This window comes from Chionomys nivalis, chromosome 1 (assembly GCF_950005125.1).
Source record: "Chionomys nivalis chromosome 1, mChiNiv1.1, whole genome shotgun sequence".
NCBI classification, from domain to species: domain Eukaryota; kingdom Metazoa; phylum Chordata; class Mammalia; order Rodentia; family Cricetidae; genus Chionomys; species Chionomys nivalis.
Genome location: NC_080086.1, coordinates 83,773,623 through 83,793,253, shown reverse-complemented (window position 1 = coordinate 83,793,253; position 19,631 = coordinate 83,773,623). Strand labels below are relative to the sequence as shown.

The 19,631-nt window shown below is 42.2% G+C and overlaps 1 protein-coding gene across 3 annotated transcripts in view; it reads left to right on the top strand.

Moving 5' to 3' along the window:
* Positions 1-19,631, top strand: part of Gng12 (G protein subunit gamma 12) — a 103,120-nt gene that overhangs the window by 31,135 nt on the left and 52,354 nt on the right. For 2 of the 3 annotated variants that reach the window (XM_057786538.1, XM_057786543.1), the window contains one exon: positions 14,747-14,799. The exons of the other annotated variant lie outside the window; for it this stretch is intronic. The gene's annotated coding sequence lies outside the window, so the exon portion shown is untranslated. The remainder of the gene's footprint in view (positions 1-14,746; positions 14,800-19,631) is intronic. 3 annotated transcript variants of the gene reach the window in all.

The window sequence follows — 19,631 nt, the reverse complement described above, 5'->3', positions numbered from 1 at the left end:
AGTGTTCTTATAAGTCCGGATTCACATTTTCATGTAGATGGGAACCTGTGTGTGTCTGTTAGTCTATCTTCATATTATACTTCTCCTATGTCCTGATGCTCCAAATCTTTCTTTTAATGGCAGTAAAATAAATCCTGCCATGGTAAGTGACTGTCGGTTTAGTTTTTCATCTGGGTACTGGATATGTGGGTGGTTCTGGGGTTTCACATCGTGCACAGAGAGCTTAGTCAGCAACTTTCTAAACTCCTCTGGAACAGGATTCTGTCAGCGCATTAGAAATGTTATCAGATCATTGCTTTAAGAGTCTCAAGACTCTTAATTTTCTCCTCATACACTTAGGCATCTGATGTGTGAAGATCTAGGAGAACCACCATGCTCCCAGGGAGTATCCCACAGAATGGTGAGCAGGGTAGAAAAGAGCCCCACAGGAGCACGAGATGAAGCTGTTATCCGCAGTTGTCGCCAGGGCAGCACTGCTATTCTGTAGGTATGGGTTGGTCTGAATGCCAGGTGGAAGGAAGCCTGTGTTCTGAATGTACCACATGTCCAGAAGTGATGAGATACGGCTTGTAATTGGAGTAGCTGTGGGCAGTCAAGATTGTAGAATATCAAAAGCAGGACAATCTCTTGTTACATGTAAGTTAGGCAAGCGAAGCAGCGGCTCACGTGAATTATAGTGAAAAGCGGGAGACTGTGCATTCAGATGCTGTAGATTTGAATCCCAGCAAGGTTGCATACAGATTTTTAATGTAGAAAAATGTTTAGACACCGAGAACGTCGGTGTCTTTGTCTCTAAAATGGGTATGATTGTTTTAAGCCCCTGACATGGCTTGTCTCACTTGCGCCTAATGCAGTGTCCTTTATCTAGTACCGACTCAGCCATTAGCTGTTGGCAGAAGAGCCTGAAAGAAGACAACACTGATTGATGGGTAAATGGTTCCATTGATGGATGGAGCAGCTGCTCTAGATGGAGGAAGCCCAGGGCCTTCTGTGTGAGATGACATAAACATCCAGAGTAATCTGTCAGCTGCAAGTGTGCTAAGCAAATGTTAATTAAGAATCTGTAAACCTCTTACATGACCATTAGGACGAACATATCAGAAAAGCAAACTGACCAGCCGTGACCCTAAACAGCTAGGGGATGTGTCATGGAGGAAGCAGCTGTTCTGTTTGTCGTTAAAGGTCTGTGCTTGTCTCAGCCCACTGAGTCACCCTCTTGCTTGTATCACTTTTTAATTTTTCATTTCTCATAGTCCCCAAATGGCTGGCACAGCCTTCCAACCGTTTCCAAGAACCAGTCATATGCTGCCATTTTTTTTTTTTTCTGAGGAAATAGACTCCTTCCCTGCATCCTCCTCAGGTTTCCCTTCAGGTATCATTGAATTGATCTCAGCTTGGTCACCTCTCCAGAATTCCCAGCATCCTACACAGGAACCAAGGGCCTGTCCGCGCGACACATTGGGAACTGTCTGCTGAGTGACTAGTAGTGGCACTGCACATAAATCAGTGGAGGAAAAAAAAAAAGACCAAAGATTGGTGTTCACCATACAGGATTTATTTGTGAGCTTCTGATGCCCATGTTAAGGGATTTGGGTGTTGTAAGTCCTGAAGAGTGGCTTTGGGGTTCTCTTAGTTGTGAGGGTGGAAGTTACACATTGTGAAAATGTCTCTGTTGAGTATATGAGGGTTTTCATCCCCACCCATTCCTTAAAAATATTTTTTAATGTGTTCATGTTTTTCTACAATAGTCAAAAGAAAGCATTGGACCTCCCTGAGCTGGAGTTACAGGTGATTCTGAGTCATGTAACTTAAGTGCTGAAAACCAAACACTGGTCCTCTACACTCATTGGTTACTCTCCAGTCCCAACCTGACTTTAATGTTTTTCTTTTTGCTTATTCTTTCACATTGACCTATACATGAATGCATTTTGACCATATTCACCCCCCCCCATTACCCTCTCTTACCTCCTTATGTCCTATCCTGCTGGTCTTCCCTTACTTTCATGTCTTAGTATGTGCTCATCACTCACCACGTTTAATTAGGGTTGCTTAAGTAATCATGGCCAGGGGTTATTTACCAGCCATGGGCAAGTTACCGGTGGTGAAACACTCAAGAAAACGACTTCTGCTTTCCCAATAACCTTTAACCACCATTAGCTCCACAGGGCACAGTGGAGCTTCATGAATGTTGGTGGACCCCGTCTTGTGCAGTTCATGAGCAGGGAATCACAGCTGCTGTGAGGTCGGGAATATAGCGGCAATGGCATGCCCAGAAGACAGTGTTTCCCAGAGTTCCTCCCATCTTCCAGCTCTCAGTATTCTTTCCACCCCACCCCCATGGCATTCCCTGAGCCTGGAGGGCTCCCCTCCTTCCTTTCTGGGTGGCAAAAGAATAGAGAAATTAAAGAATTCAAATAGGGAAATATTTGGAGGTTAGTGTTAGCCATCTGAAATGCCTTAAGCCTGACTCCTGCCAGAAACTCTGTATCAAAACTGGCCAAAGGACTATGAACAGGTTAATCACCCACCCAGCGCAGTGAGAAGAAAATGTCAGACAGCATTTGGGTAGGCAGGCGGCAGAGACAGGAAGAGTGTTTGCGGTGAAGCTGTGCAGAAGAGTGCAGGAATGTAAGGGTCGCTCAAAAAGTCTCCAAGCCTTGGTTTATGTTGGCTCTGCCTGCTGGGTGTTCAGAGAGGGGGGAGAAAAAAAAGCCAGTTGCATAGCCCAAGTAGCAGAGACCCCCGAATTCAGTCCAGATGTAAACTGCACTCACAGTCCAGGAATCCAGATATGTAATTTTAAAGGAAGGAGTGGCTTTGCAGGAGATACTAGCTTGAATAACAACAGGCTTCTCTTATAATCCATATTTACTTTTTCTTTGGACAAGCTACCTAAAAACTTAAATTCCTAAATGGTTAAAGAGCATCCATATCAGAGACAGAACCAATGGTACTACATCCTAGACAGGATCAAGAGTGAGAGGGGGTACCATATCACAGGACCAATGGTGACAGGGTACCCCATCCCAGACAGGACCGATGCATTCCAGAAAGGACTGGCAGTGAGAGGGGGAACCACATCCCAGACAGAACCAGTGGTGAGAAGGGGTCCTCCATCCCAGACAGGACCCACAATGAGAGGGGGGTAACCATATCATAGACAGGACCAAAGGGAGAGTAGGGGTACCTCGTCACAGACAGAACCAATGATGACAGGGGGTACCTCATCACAGATAGGACCAATTGTGAGAAAGCGTGCCTCCTCACAGACAGGAACAGTGGTGAGAAAGGGTACTGCATCATAGACAGGACCAACAGTGAACAAGGGTACCATATCCCAAACAGGACAATTTAAGCATTAAAGAAACTTCATGTCCAAATAAAAGTCCAAGACTCATGCATGATTTGTTTTATTGTACGTATTGAAGAAGTCACTGGAAAGAAAAATTAGTGTTTTTAATTTATGTTATATGTAATTTTGACCAGATCCTGTGCTGTGAATTCTCAAGTGGTTCAAAATTAAGAATATCTTGTTGTGGGTCCAATCCAAATGACTAAGTGGATAAAGACACTTGCTGCCACATCTGACCTGAATTTGATTCCAAGGACATATGTGGTAGAAGGGTAGAATCCACACCCTCAAGGTGTCCCCTGACCTCCACATACATGCTATGGCCATGACTCTCCCTCCCCTACCACAATAAATAAGTACAATAATAATTTTTAAAAAGAATACCTTATTTTTAATGAAAGAATTTCAAAATCTCATTTAAAAATCTCCAGAAAGATTATGCTTCAGAGGTGAGGGGCTGGAGAGATTGCTGAGTGCTAAGAGCACTAGCTGCTTTTTCAGAGGACCCAGGTTCAATTCCCAGCACCCATTTGGCAGCTCACAGATACATACGCAGGCAAAACACCAATGCACATAAAATAAAAAATAAATAAACCATTAATAAAAAAAGAGAGAAGATGAACCAGGTGGGTGTTATGCACCTGTATTCCCAGCATTCAGGACAGTAGTCAGGAGTACATCATGTTCTAGGCAATCCTGAACTGTAAAGACCTTGTCTTTCAACACACGTAAAGGAGAGGGAAGGGCAGCTGGTGAGATGGTTCACCAAGTACAGTACTTACTGAGCAAGCCTGACTACCTGAGTTCCATAGGCACAATGAGGCATAGCCCCCAACACACACACAACCATAATAAATAAAATGTAAAAAAAAAAAAAAGAGAGAGAGAAAACCAATTTGAAAAAGAAAAGACATGGCAAGTAGACGATTGCCAGTTGATCAAACTTGTTAAAGCTGACCGAAGCTTGTTAGGAAGGCAACCAAAAGAGGAGTGAAATTGTTGGGAGAGAGTGGGCTCTGTGGGGTCCCCTTCTCTCCCACCCTGGGGAGATGCTTAGAGTAAAATGGGTGTCTATTAGAGCTGACACTGCCTCCTTAGTGTGTCCTGTCAGGGGGATTCACTCACCAAGGTAAACACCACCCCTCTGAAAGGCACCTTTCAGCCAAGTAGCCCGAACCCCCAAGGATTGGAGACACTTGAGAAGGGTTTGTGCTTGTTCCTAGGACTCTCTCCTCCCTGGAGTTTTCTTAGTTCTACAGCATTCTAGTGGCTCTTGGCCCCAAACTTCATAGAACCGTGCAACGAGAGTCGTGTTGCAACCTACTTGGCACTAAGGTCAGAGCCAGCAGTATTCAGAAATATCTGAGAGAAAAACTCTGCTACTAACCACAGATAAGACAAACAGGAATGTAATGTTTAAAGTAGCAAAGCTTTAAGGCCTTAAGAGATCCAAGACTAAAGAACACCAATTGCCTACCAAAAATTTAAAATATAGCCATGATGCTTTACATTGAACTCATGTTGTTGTTCTGCAAGTCAAGATGGCTTTATTTATTATTGAAATTAGTTTATTTATTTTTAGTTACTTTTGGGAAATGAGAAATGCCCGTATAGTACTAACAAAATCCAGTTCAGTCGAAAATATTTCTGGCCAGTTAAAGTATACATGTGGGAAATGGAAGATGCTTCAGTGGGTAAAGTGCTTGCTGGACAGACATGAGGACCTGAATCTGCAAACTCTGGCACCCATGACAGGCAGGTGGATCCCAGAGTTGGCCGGCTGCCCAGTCTAGCTGAATCAATAAGCTTGAGTTTTAGGCTGAAAAGTGACTGAGGAAGACACCTGTTTTTAGCCTTTCAAATCACAAACATATGCCTTCATACACACACACACATGCATGCACACATACACATAAAATCTTTTATTTCATGCTTATTCTTGTTAGGCTTCATTTCAGATCCTGGGGCACAGCACTGAGCAAACAGTTGCCTTTGCTCATGGAGTTTTCATCGCAGTGAGAGAGATACATGTAAATCAATAGCTAAAAAGGAGAGCATCCGAGGTACCTTGACATACATAGCAAAGCAATATAAGGGGGGGGGATAAGGGAGGAGGGCCCTTCTGAAGAAACCTGGAGAACCTGAGAAACCCAGATAGGCAGGTGTAGGTATCTGCCTAAAGTACCAGTAGAAGATGAGTAAATTTAAAGGCAAGACTGGTGCTTGCTAACAATATTTGAAGAGAACAGGGAGAGATAGATAGATAGATAGATAGATAGATAGATAGATAGATAGATAGATAGATAGATAGATAGATAGATAGATATAGATAGATATAGATAGATATAGATAGATATAGATAGATATAGATAGATATAGATATATTATAGTGGGCTAAGCCGTGGGACCTGATGGCCACAGGATGGTCTTCAGTGAACATGCTAAGGCTGCTGGGACTTCTGAGGAGGAGGGTAAAGTGAACAGCCCATTGCTTGCTGGACTGAAGAGGCAGCAAGCAGGAATGAGGTTCCAGAATCTGAAGAGGATTATGGTAGTCATCTTCACAGGAGATACTGGCTGCTTTAGGAAGCGAGAGTTGAAGGCTGGATAGATTCGAAGGGATTTTGAGGGCCTGGGTAATAGGATTTGCTTATGCTCTGAATGTAGAGTTTTACTTACATTATTAGAGATGAGGCAATAAGAAAGGAGCCAGAAGTGGCATTGTGTGGTCGCTCCTGCCTATCATCTATCCCACTAAAAGGGTGAGGCAGGAGGATTGCAATAAACTTGAGGTCAGCCTGGGCTGCTACGTAGCAAGACACTGTCTCCCAAAAAAAATTCAAAGGGGAGAACTAAGCCATGTGAACAGAGTGATTATTTTCAACACAACTTGCATTGCCTAGAGAACTCCAGTAAAACTGGAAGTTTTAGGTCTTTCTTAAATAATTCTGTTTAAGTGTCACACTGTTTCATTAAGAACTGGGTTGGCTAGCATTGCTTTTTGTCAGAGAACAGCATCGAGGCTCACACCCCTATTCATTCTCTCTTCCTCCCAGAGAAGTGGCGCTAGATGGCATTTACTAAGCTTCCTGGGTTGACGCATTGGAACTAGGATTTAATAGCAGGCCATTGGTCCTTAATGTCTTAAAAGCTTTCTGCATTGCCTCTGGAAAGTCATTTAACCTGTCACTACCCTGTTGTATAGAAAGGAGTATTCTTGAATAGTTCTGCTGTTTTAGTTAACAGCCCTGTACCTACAGCCCAAGTATATCCTCCATCTTATGCAGAGTCCAATCAACCCAAGCAAATGGGTTGAGTACCTGGCTGTTAGTGGTTTCCTTAATCACCATTGTCTTTAATAAGGTTTCAAAGTGAGGATGCTAGAGATTGTGGGTTACTTCATTGCTGCAAAGTTTGCCCTATGGTTCACTCGATTTAGGTTCTGACTAGTGTTTCTTAGGTAGTAAGACATCTCTCTCATCCTGACTCCTCACGGTAATCTCTTTGTAGTCTCAGGAGTTCCTAAGAACTCCTTCCCTCTTCACTCATCACACCGTTTCCTCCAAGAAGCTTCCCATGAGCATTCTGGACTGGTACAGGCACTCTCCTGACCTTAGAAAGCATCTTGTGCTTGCTGCAGTAAGAGTGAAACCATCCCTGCTGTCATGTGACAGAGTCCTAATTGGATATCCATGTGATTTACTGAAGCTTCTCACGGAGAAGGCTTGGAGGTTTGCTCTGTCTCATATTCCCAACATTTTTCTGCCAGGCATATAGAGATAACAGATATGCTTAGAAGCCAGATAGCGGGAGAACCAACAAGCTACAAACCTTCTGCTTCTCCATTGTGTCTGTTGTTCTCCTTCCCCTTCTCCTTGGGAGCAAATAACACAAGATCATCTCTCAGAAGGACTTGTCTTCTCCATCAGGGGCTACGATCCAGTTCAGTTGGGTTTTCAGTTTGGCCTATAAATCACTGTAGATTTTATGAAAATGCATACAACCAACCAAGCCTGCCAAAGTGACATGAATACCAATGGGGGCAGGTGTAGAACCTGAGAACCTGTTGTGTACGGTGGGTGCAATCTTTATCTGTATGTGCAGAGACTAAATACATTCTGTGGTGACAAATATTTCATGAGATGTGACATCATCCTTTCAGTTCTGAAGATGAAATGACATGCAGACTCTGCTCTGTTGAGTTGTGAATTTTAAATGTTTTCCTTTCATAGATTGTTCCAGATTCTTTTGTTTTCTTGTCAGTTAATGGTAATTGCTTCCCATGAATTTTGCTGTGTTAGGAAACAGATGTTCCTGTTTCTGTGAGTTCTTTCCAAATACTAACCAAGACTTTAGTACTTGTAGGATGTGCACACACATACACTGGACTTTTGAAGAATGGGTTAGATACAAATTGCAGATGAAAATACAATAGATATATTCACAGAAAGGCACAGAAAGGTTGGAGCCAGGTTGTAAATATCTTGACACACTGTTTTATAGAACTTAGTATTGTTTAACTAGTGCAGACTTTGGACCTGAGGGGACTTCAGAATTATCTCATTATAGGAGCTTGTTTGTGATGTAGCAAAGAACATACAGTTAATGTAACCTACACTTAATGTTTCTCCTTTAACTAAACCCTGCTCTTTCTATTAACCATTGCCACTTAACTGTATAACATTCTTTTCCATCTTTGTAAAACACTGAATTAAAATTCTTATGCACCGAGCAAGATGCTAGACAGTAAGGAATAGAACCATAGAAACAGTGGACCCTCAAGTCCCTCCTCTCCAGTTTAAATACAGTGTGTTGTGAATTATGATTGATAGACGGAAAAGTTGTAGATCTTCAGGGGGTGGAGTGGTTCCACTGCACAGAGAATGAGGAAACCCTTGTGAGAAACTGATGTTTATGCCGGTGTGGTGGGGCACACCTGTAATTCCAGCACTTGGGAGACAGAGACAGTAAGTTCGCTGCCAGTTCTAGACTAGCCAGAGCTACATAGTGAGACCCTTCCCCTAAACAAATAAAATAGAGCAAAATCTAGATTCTGTTTAAATTATTTAAACTATTAAGTTTGTAAAAGCCTGAGTTAGGATGATAATCATTTTGGTAGACTTGCTATGTTTGCTGACATTTCTTTTTGTAATTTGTATTTTTTTTTAACAATCTGTTCTCATTTTACCTACCAATCCCAGTTCTCTTTTCTTCCCCTCCTCCCACTCCCCCCACCTTCCACCTACCCCACCCCCATCCACTCCTCAGAGAGGGTAAAGTTGACCTCTTCAGTACATAACATTCTCTGCTCTTATCAAATGTGTTTATAGCCACCCTTGCTTGAAACTGATTTCTTACTTTGTCTGCATATTATTACCCTCTACAGGCCTTAGGTCGGAAACAGCATTTATCTCATCAGAACCACTTCCCTTATTCTCTGCTGCATCCCTAGTGCCTCCAGGCAGGCCCAGCACAGTATTTGCTTTATACACCTGCCAGTAAAGAGTTGCGATAGCAGAAATCAAAATAGAGATGCATGATTTGGTCCCGAGTACCAGATGCCACTGATACTCATATACATGAGCAGGGAGTGCATGGTGTCCCTACCTCAAATGGGCATCACAGCTAACTGCATTTGTCTTTGAATGATGCACTGATGCAGTCTTTGGGATAAGCTGGAAGAAGCTCCTTCTCCTGGGGGTCTTTGTATGTTCTGATCCTGAGGAGGAAGGACCATGTTCTTATACAAAGATGCTTTCTGTGATTATCCAGGAGGAGTTTAGAAAGATGCTGTAGAACTCTGGGCCATTTCCTAGCAAGCAAGGAGACTTTTCATTTTGGGTCTCTTTTCTCCAGCTAAAACCATTGTATGCAAATTAGGCATACTTTCCATGGAAAACCCATATGTAGGGCCAGGGAGATAGTTCAGTCCATAAAGTGAGGACTGAGGTCAACCACAAGCATGCATGTACAAAAGTTGGCTATAGTAGCACACAGTAATCCAAGTGCTGTACAGAGAGTAACAGCAAGGCCCTGGTAGGTAGCCAGCTGGCCTTTATTCAGAGTTCTAGGTCAGAGAGGGACTGTCTCAAAAATAGGTAGACGGTGCCTGAGGCACAGCACCAAGCTGCTCTTTGGCCTAGACACATGCATACACACATGCTCCATATGCAAAGTAGAATCAAACCGATGGATCTCTTAGAGATATGCTTGAGTCATTGACACTCTAGTTCTTATGTTCCCTCACGTACTGACTAGGCCTAGGAGGTAATGGCTGGAATAAAAAGATAAAGGTAAAGTATGCTTTGTTAAGGTAGCTCTCCAGTCACTCTGTATACTTTTAATGTGTTCCTGTGTCCCTTCCCTGCAGTGCTGTCTTTATTGAGCATCTGCTGTATATTGAACTTTTTTTTTAAAAAAAGATTTATTATGTATACAACATTCCTTCCGTGTATGCTTGTATGCCAGAAGAGGGCACCAGATCTCATTATAGATGGCTGTGAGCCACCATGTGGTTACTGGGAATTGAACTCAGGACCTCTGGAAGAACAGTCAGTGTTCTTAACCTCTGAGCCATCTCTCCAGCCCATATACTGAACGTTCTTATGATGGTCTTGGAGACACAAAATTGTGGTATAAAGGTGGTTCTTAACCTTCTAGGATTCTATAAAAGTCTTTAGGGAGACCACCACATCACCATCTAAAACCTAAGAGCTCCCTGTGGCAATAGGTGTAAGGGTGGTGAGAGGAGGGCCATGGAACCTCGTGGGTGGAGCTACAATGAGGCTGTTAGAGTGCAGGCAGGCTCTGGTGATGATGGACGCTTAAAAGAAATTCCACACTAGCTCAGAATTGAGAATAATCGAGGGTTATTTATTTAGGGGGTAGACTCACAAATTAATATCCTCTGCTGGAACGGAGAACAGCAACTGAATCCCGCAGCTGAAAAAGAGGCCAGAAACGCACTTTACATCAGTATAAATAGTATAAGAGGCCACGCCCAAGTGGGCAGGTAACTTAAAGGCTACTGGCTATAGGAATTCCTACAGCACCTCCCTTTTTGTTGAAACAAGAGAGTTCTACACCTAATACAAAATTATATACAATAAGAACACATATATCAAGCAAGAAATATGTGATAAATGTTTCAATAATTATCCTATCCTAATGAGTTTAAGTCTTGTATAGTAAATAACTTAGCCAAGTCATGAGAGGAAAGTAACTACAACTATCTAGTCTTCAACCCCATCGAAGATCCAAGAAGGGAAATATTACTTGAGTAAGAAGGAAGTGCAATCAAGCAACTTCCAAAAATGTACAACAAATGACAGAGACAACTGGCTACTTGGGCAGTCACCCAAAATCTCATTTGCAATGTTGAAACCAACTTTGGCTAAGGCCTAGTGTAACTGACAGACCATTTCCAGAAGCAGGAAAATTTTCAAAACTGTCTTACCCTGTCTTGGCAAGATTTGACAGTCTTTTTCCTTGTGTCTTGCTTATCCATTTCCTGATACCATGCACCTTGTCAGTGGTTGAGGCATGGGCAGTTCCTTGCCCAAAGGCTAATTTCGCCAAGAAGAAAACAAGCTCCAAGTGGAGTGTTTTTGGTGCTCAACGAATCTCTCGGGAATAGATCAGTGCTGTCAAGAGCAATTGTGTCTCATAACAACAGAACCCTACGTTATTTAAATGCCATATTGTAAAATTCTTTGAAGTGGTTGAAGATTACATGTCTATGCAGAATACAGTCTCTATGCATCTAAAGAACCTGATTAGTCTAAGTGTAACTGTGACAGATATAGATGACTACTGATCTATAATTCGTAATACCTATATAACTTAAAGACTAAGACTTCATATTAAAAAGATTATACAATAAACAACTGTGCAACAAATGAGGACAATGACCTCAAAATGTAAGCAATGTATAAATATCTTGATTAGAGGTAGAAATGTACATTGCAATATGATAAATATATCCTAAAATTGTATCAATATACAAAAATGTTTTAAGCAGTGGTAGAAGCATGCATGCATACAATATGACAAAATACCTTTGCCTAGGTATACAAATATGGTGGATGAAAATAGGAACATATTCAATATAATTTAAGTTTGTATCAATATACAAGAATCTATACCAATGTAAATTGCCTATAAATAATAGCTCAGAAGCGTTCACTCTATTACTTACTATTATTATTAGTGTAAGTTCACACTAATCTATTTTTTTTATCATTTGTGAAGTGATGCTTTATTTAAATATTCATATTACCTTGTTCTATGTACATTTTATAAAGATCAAGATAATCTGTTACACCTATGGAGATAACATCTATAAAATTCTACTACTAAATATTTGTTTAAACATTTGCTTTATTGAATTTAAACTTGCATATTAATACCTAATAAAAGATTAAAGGTGTCAATATTTTTAATACATATGGAAGAAGGGACAGACCAGTGAAGAGACATATTGTACAAACGTCATCTAAGTCACACTAATCTATTATCCCATCCAATTCCCTCCCTTTTTTTTCAGAGAGATCCCTGAGCCTACAAAATTTTGCCCCCAACTGCCAACTTTATACCAATTATAATCAACCCCTAAATGATGTCCCTAACCCTGAGGCCAAACTTTGTCCTTCTTACTACACTCTGGGAGCAGATTGTCTGACTTTATCACCTGATGCTGTTACCTATAAGTCCTGTGACATTAGGCTTATTTATGCTTGTTTACTACCTGCTAAATGGGACGATAAAGGGTGACTCGGAATTACTAACAGTATTAAAGAATCTTGTGGTTCATTCATACCTGACTCCCAAAAGATCAGCTCTTACTCTATGTGCTGTTTCCTGTGCTCAGATCAGCTGAACTGAACAAATGCTGCTGCGGTGGTAACCACAGTTAGTGCTGGGTTTGTTGGCAGGGAGGTCTATGTAACAAGTATAGCATGCCCATGGGGAATGGGAGGAATGAGACAAGTGGGAGGTTGAGTGAGTCTTCTTGCAGATTTGGGGCCCAGTGTGTGACTCTGGTGCAGCCTTAGCCTGCGGGTTCTGCAGTGTCATGGGTGAGCTAGCCGATTCATCCTGTGGATCTAAGTTTCTTCACTGCGTGTGATTTCTGCCCATGCATTAATAAAAGGATGTATTTTTTCTGCCTTAACTCTCTGCTATTGGTAAAAGAGCTGTGTAGATACATAGTTGTGATTTCTTGGAGAAGGATGGAAGTGATGGACCTTGAGACTGATGACAGACAAAGTTGTTCTGTAGCTCTCATACGATTTCCCCCATTCCCTCCTCACTTCCTCCCTCCTCCTCCTCCTCCTCCCTCCCCCCCCTCCAAACAAATGCCAAACTCATTGCACTCTACTTGATTCCAGGCCTGCTTGTGGTTTTCATGTTTCAAATTGTTTTTAATTTTCAAGCATAAAGTAACTCCCATTTTCCATTGCTGTTCTTGTCTAACCATATTATCATGAGAGCTGATTTTGATAGTTGGTGGTTGTTATTAAAAATGAAAGGTATATTTTATTTTGAGATGTTTGGATTTAATTGAGAGTGACTTGCTACAAGCATGGACTCTGGAGGCAGACCCTGCCACCCTCTTCAAGCCTTGGGTAAGCTTCTTTTGCCCCATGACATACTTACCACGTAAAGTCACCTTGAGGATTAGTTGAGGTAAAATAAGCAAGGGCAGGTCCTGCAGGCCCCTGAATGTTGCTCTGTAATATATGCTGCAACCGATTTCTACTAAAATGAGGTAGTGGTGGATTATTTCAAGAAGGAAATAGTGGCTGCTGGCTCTATTTTGGCAGCTGGAGAAGTGTCTCCCTGGATAAAAGTCTTGGCTGCGTAAGCTTGAGGACCCGAATTCCGGTTGCCAGCACCACATAAGAACTTAGTATAGTTAATACTGTAAACATTATTTAATAAAACTTTTATAATAAGCTTTAAAAATGGGGGGAAAAAGAACTTAGTATAGTCTGTTACCCTAGTTTTGTAGGAAAGAGATAAGCAGATTCCCAGGGGCTCGCTGGCCAGACAGTCTAGCTGAAAAGGTCAGCTTAAGATTTGGTAAAAGAGCTTACTTCAAAAAGTATGGTGAAGAAGCTGGAGAAGTGGCCCAGAGGTTAAAGAGCATTTGCTGCTCCTGAAGAGAAGGCAGTGGTGCACATATAGAAACATAGTAAAAACATTCATATACAGAAAATAATTAATGAAAAGAACGGAGAGTGATCGAGGAGGACATCTCACATCAACTGCTAACCTCAACACATGTATGCATGGGTGTGCATTCCTTTGCTTAATATTCATATATATGCATGTATTTGCATACATACATCCATACATTGTATATATACACATATCCTATATGGATGTCTGTATATGTACACACACACACACTCACACACATTCAATTTCAGTAGATTTGCCAGGGTTTCTCTGAAAGCCAAGAATATCTCTCTCAATCTGTTGTGTTCTGTGTGCAGCCACTGGCTCTCATGGACTCACATTGTACCTTCTCTGAGCTCAGAGGCACTGGATCTTGACGATTTAATTTTGAAAATAGAGCAGGGGAGGAATTGAACAGCTGCAAGTCGAAGGGCGCAAAGAAGCAGATGTAAGGTGAGGAAGTAGGAGCTGTAAACACAGACTCAGATGAGTAATTTGTAGGAAGGATTTGAGCTGTTCTTGTTACAAAGTAACTGTGGGGTAACAGGTTAATCAGTGCTGCTGTGGGGACCATTTTTTTCTGTTTATATAATTGTCAAATGATGTCATTTATAACTTCAAATATACAAAATAAAGTTTACTTAACCGAAGAAATGTAAAGTATTTAATTTTTATGTGGACTTTATGTTGCAATAGTATTTTTAATCATTCAAATCTTTTGTAAAAACTTCTGTCCATTTCTTTTTACTTTTGATGTAGCTTGTATTTTTTTTTCTCCTGGGGCTTGCCATTATCAGTAAAGCAAAATTTTGTTATTTAATGCTCAGGTGACTACATTAGAAGCCTGGCATATCCCTCCTAGTGTCCTTCAAGTGCCTTAATCCTAGCATAAGGGGGTTGTGGGACCAGGGCAGGAGTGACAACTGAGAAGGCTTCTGCTCACTTGGAGAGTTTGGATGAAAACACTACCATTTATAGTTATGCTAGCCTCGGCCTCCAGCCACTCTGAAGCAGAGGAGGGAATGCCTTCTATTCAAGAAGTTGAAGTATGTAGGCAAAAAAAATCACTCCCTCCTCTAGTAGGAGCCAGGAACAAGCTCCATTAATCTTTAACTGGAAGAATAAATACTCAGCATTACAGTCACTTGGGATAAAAGCATATCATTTGCACATAAGATTTACTGCTGGAATGTCTGTTTAATTCTCTTTCAGATTCACCACCCCCTTTAAAACCTGGAGAGATTGGACTACACAAAGCCTTGTTGGTAAGGTCTCATTCATTCACAAAGTGACTGTGTGAAGTTCCTTTTGAAATGCTAGACACACTTTAAGTCAAATGCATCCCTAAACAAGGCTAAATATTTGTTTTCATTTTTTTTCTCTAAATGATTTATGTATTTTCCATGCCTTAAAAAAGTTTTTTGTTTTGTTTTTGGCTAAGAATTGAGGCAAGAAGTAGATCTGTGACTGCACGCCAGATGCTAGCTATTAAAATAAAAACCTCTGTGTAATGAAACCGTTTCCAGGCCCGTGCTGATGTTCTTGTTTCATATAGTATCGAAGACAACAAGCTGTTCCTTGGCTGAGGAATTTGCCTTGAAGTATATTGTTGTGAAAGTGAACTGTAGTTGCTGATGGTTGTGAACCACTATCTGAGTGTCGGGGACTGAGCTGGGTCCTCAAACCCTTGCAAGAGCAGCCAGTGTTCTTAACCATGGAGCTATCTCTCCAGCCCCAGGTCATCTTAGTGCTTTGTATTCTTTCCGCTCTAACCCTAGTGTGCCTGACTGTTGTGCTGACAGTACCCCAGTGGTAGAAATAATTCTCTTAAGTGAACATCTGAGGACTAATCTGGTATCACTTCCTGGTCTTGCAGCTGTATTCTGTTTGTGGTGTTAGCATTTGCTCTATAATAAGCTACCCCAAATTTACTCCTCAAATAGCAGTTGTTTATGTATCTGCAAGTTCTGTATGGGGGTGGGGTGTGTTTGGGGCTCAGCTCAGTTATATGACTCTTCCGGTTTGAACTGAGACTATTTATTGATGAGTAAAGTCCAGGTGAATGGGGCTTTGTTTCCGGCAGTCACGTGGGTATTGGCTGAAGTGTTTATAATGCCTGAACCGTGGATCGGTGCCACATTAGCTGTCCTTCAGGATGTCCCTGCTCTGCGCACAAAACATTTCTTCCCCTCCCCATCACACCGGCCCAGGCATCTCTCTCTGGTTTCTGTATTCCCATGACCTAAGCCCATCGTCTCTTGCTTACTCCTTACTAATCTTTTTTTTTCTTTGTGTGTGGTTTCTGTGTCCAAGCCAGAGGTCAACCATGGGTGTGAGTCTTCAGGCGCCATTGACCCTGTGTTTTGTTTTTTGTTTTTTTGTTTTTTTTTCCTCACTTGGGACTTGTAGGTGGACAGTTAGGCTAGCCTCACTGGTCAGCTAGCCCAGGGGCCTGACTATCCCTGCATCTCCAGCATTGGGAATACAAGCACATGCTGCTGCAGTGGCGTTTGACATGGTTGCTGAGGATTGAATAGAGGTCATCAGGTTTGCACAGCAAGCATTTTATCTACTGAGCCGTTTCCCTAGCCCCTATGTCTTTTAACTTTGTTAGGCTAATCTGTTCACCATCACATAAGGTATCTTGTTTCATTCTGCTTCTCCCTTTTCCACCTTAAGAGCATTTGTTTTCCTGTTGTTGTTGTGTGTATGTTTTTGGTTTTGGTTTGCTTTATTTTTTAAGGGTCAGTTGAATCCTGCCTTATTTTAGCCATCTGTGATCTCATCCTCCCAAGCCAAGTAGTGCCTTTTTCCCCCCTGCCTACTCTACCCTTTCTGGTGTTTTGTTAGTTTTTTGAAAGCAGTAATTTCCATGTTGTCCAACAGCACAAACATGCTTAGTTAACCAGAAAGCAAGAATTTCCATGTTTTCCGTGTAGTCCAACAGTGCAAGCAGAAAGTACAACAGATGCTTAGTTAACCAGAAAGCAGCCCAGCCAAGCACTCGTTCACACCACCCTGCATCCCAGGTTATCAGAGTCACACTAGGTTCATGTTGCTTTCATTCATCAGGTTTGGGGAAGACCACAAGTGACGCTTCACAACTGGCAGCCGCTGGTCAGTGCAAGAACGAGACACTTAGGTGAAGCTTGTGCTCCCACTATGTAGCCCTAGCTGAACTGGGACTCAGAAATACTGCTTCAGCCCACACATGCCAGAGTGCAGGTGTAGGTGTGGCTACCAACCCCTGCTCTCACGTGGACCATTTTTAAATTTTTTTTCTTTGTATTGGTGAGGTTTTTGTGCATTTTCTTTTATATCCTTCAAAATACTGCATCCGATGTACCTATCTCTGGCAAAGGTGTGATGTTAAAGTTATTGATCATTGACAGCTAGACGTTCTGTAAGAATTTCATTCAGAGAAGTGATTTTACTTCCAGTCAGGATTGGTACCAGAAAGGGGCCCCTAATTCCACAGGGACTGATCTACTCATGGAAGGAAATTTGCTTTGGGACTTTATTTTCCCTTCAGTAACGTTTATTGGCTCTAGTTACTCTGCTCATAATCAGCAGAACTCCAACTTACACAGGTCACTGACTTCTGTGACTGGCATGTTTGTCCTGTGTGAGCTTTCGGCACAGCTGTGTCAAGGAACTCCCAGAGCATGAATCCAACCGTACATGTTCTCACTCCTGTTCTCCTGCCACCGTACTTCCATCAGCTTCATCCTCATCCGGGTATCACGCTCCATAGCTGCACCATGGTGGCAAGCGTAGCCACCAGCACCAGCACCATTTCTACAGCCGAGCTTAACAAGAATAACTCTTCAGCCGTAGTTCTAATAGTAGTACCAAGGAGGGATTTTAACTGGCCTGCTTTGGATGGCCTATTGGAATTGCATGATTAAAAGTGGGCAGTAGACAGCAAGCAGTATCTCCTTGAACACACTGTTCATGTGTCCCATGACCAAAGGCAAGTCTACAAATACCAAATGTGGTGGGTTCCCTGTGAGGGAATTTTTTAAAGAGTTTTTCCCAACAGGGAAAGAAGATACCAGGCAGACAAAAAAAAAAAAAAAAAAAAAAAATCTCTAAGCACTGAAGTGGTCTGGTTTAGAAACTTACTAATTTGGAATCAAACTCAGAAAGTTGAAAATTTTAGCTGTAGCCTTGGTGGCACCGCTGCTAGTTTCAAGTTTGGTGTCATGACCCTGGCTACCAGCAGTAAGCATAGGCTAGGACAAGATGGGTGGCCTCACTAGGGGCTTGGATGTCGTGTTGCATCCCAAGGAACCATAGAGTGGTTGGTACCTGCAGGCAGTGGTTGAGCTTCAGTGGCCCTGCAGACCTTCTGTAATAACTGCCAACTCCTATGCGTGAGGGATCGTGTGTTCCATTACTCTCGCATTGGGCCGAGCTGATAAACCCATTGTTTGACTTAACTGTGGCTGTTTTAGATTTGGCTAGTTTAGTCTCTGGCATTAGTCTCTGCTGTTGGCTCACCTATCAAAATTTAGTGTCCATTGTAAACATGACTGCTTGTGGAACAGACGGTGATGTCAGTGGCTGAGCATTCTGCCTTAAATTATATATTGAGATTTTCCAGCTTTACAAAGTTTTGACAGTCATGACTGCCATTTACCTAATGCCGGGTTCCACTAAATACTTTATGTTCATTATCTGAACTGCATACTTATGCACATGACTAATTCTGAGAACCTTAAATCTGTCCCAGTACATCCAGCTGCCACTCCAGAGGCATAGGACACTGATTCTTTTCTCTCTCCATTGTTTGCTCCTGTAGGCCCCTTCTCCACCTTCCCACCCACAGGTGATAGGATCAGAATCCCAATGTTGGAAGACACAGCTAAAATCGTGTGGTCCATTGCTTTTACACTCTGCTCCAGACACACATTCTCCACAAACCGGCTCAGCTGAGAGAATAAAACAGTGTAGGCTTAGCTCTCAGACTTGGATCGGTGCATGATCTGAGTACTCCACTTGCTTTCCTGTGTGATTCTGGGCAAGCTACTTGCCTCTGAGCCAGTTTCTTATTGGTCAGATTGTCCATTCCTGCCTGATGGAATTGTTAAAGGGGCTAGGTGAGGTTCATACTTCACCCCTAACACACATGCACACACACATGCGTGCACGCACGCACATAAATACAGACATGTATTCATTCAGTTAGAAAATTTTAGTACTTTCTAGGAAAGGCCACCTGCTCTTCTACATGCATGGTTTAGGTCTCTCTGGGTGCCATAGGAGGAAAAATACAGTATTGTCACAGTTGGCCTGAACCTAAGGACTGTGTTGTGTTAACTTTTCCTGGGAACAACAGAAAAACGAAATATAATTCCATCAGAATCCAAGTTGACAAATTAGTGAGTTTTGGGGGCTTATTTACAGAACACAAGGAAGGTACTACTTTCAGGGCATGTTTATCCTGAATGTCCTGTGTAGGAAACAGACAACACATTTGTGTCTTTCTATAGTGGCAGAATTTCTTGAATAATAATAAATTCACAGGGTATGTTGGTTTTGATGAGGCAAACTGAATCTTTAATTCCAGTCTTAATTACTACAAATTCTCAGATCACACACTACATATCACACAGTAAATATCTCTCTGTACATGCAAATTTGTAGGTTAAGGAGTGACTACAAAAGATTAAAGAGGCAGGGAGTGTAAGGAGCTTTGGAAACTGATAGGAATACACAAGCATCTGTTGATAAAATAACCAAAGCAAGATGCAGAGAAGCTGCAGCAGCAGTTTGAGTGTCAGAAGTTACCATTGTAAAGGACCAAGGCCAGACAGCCCCACAGGAGCATGAGCAGGTGGGAAGAAGGCTGTGACAGAAGGGGCCCAGTCAAGCTGAATGGACAGTCTGGGGTCGCTGCCTGTGGGCCTCGATGCACGCATCAGGTGTCAGCTAACAAGTCACTGGGGTTATTGTTATTAACACTGCTAAGTATCCACCTATGGTGTCCAGGTTGGGGAGTTCTTTCTTTGGTCTGTCTTGTGTGTCTGTTAAGTGTTTGGGCTTGTTCCCCCCCCCCCCCCCGGATAGGATTTTAGCATGCCCATGGATGCCT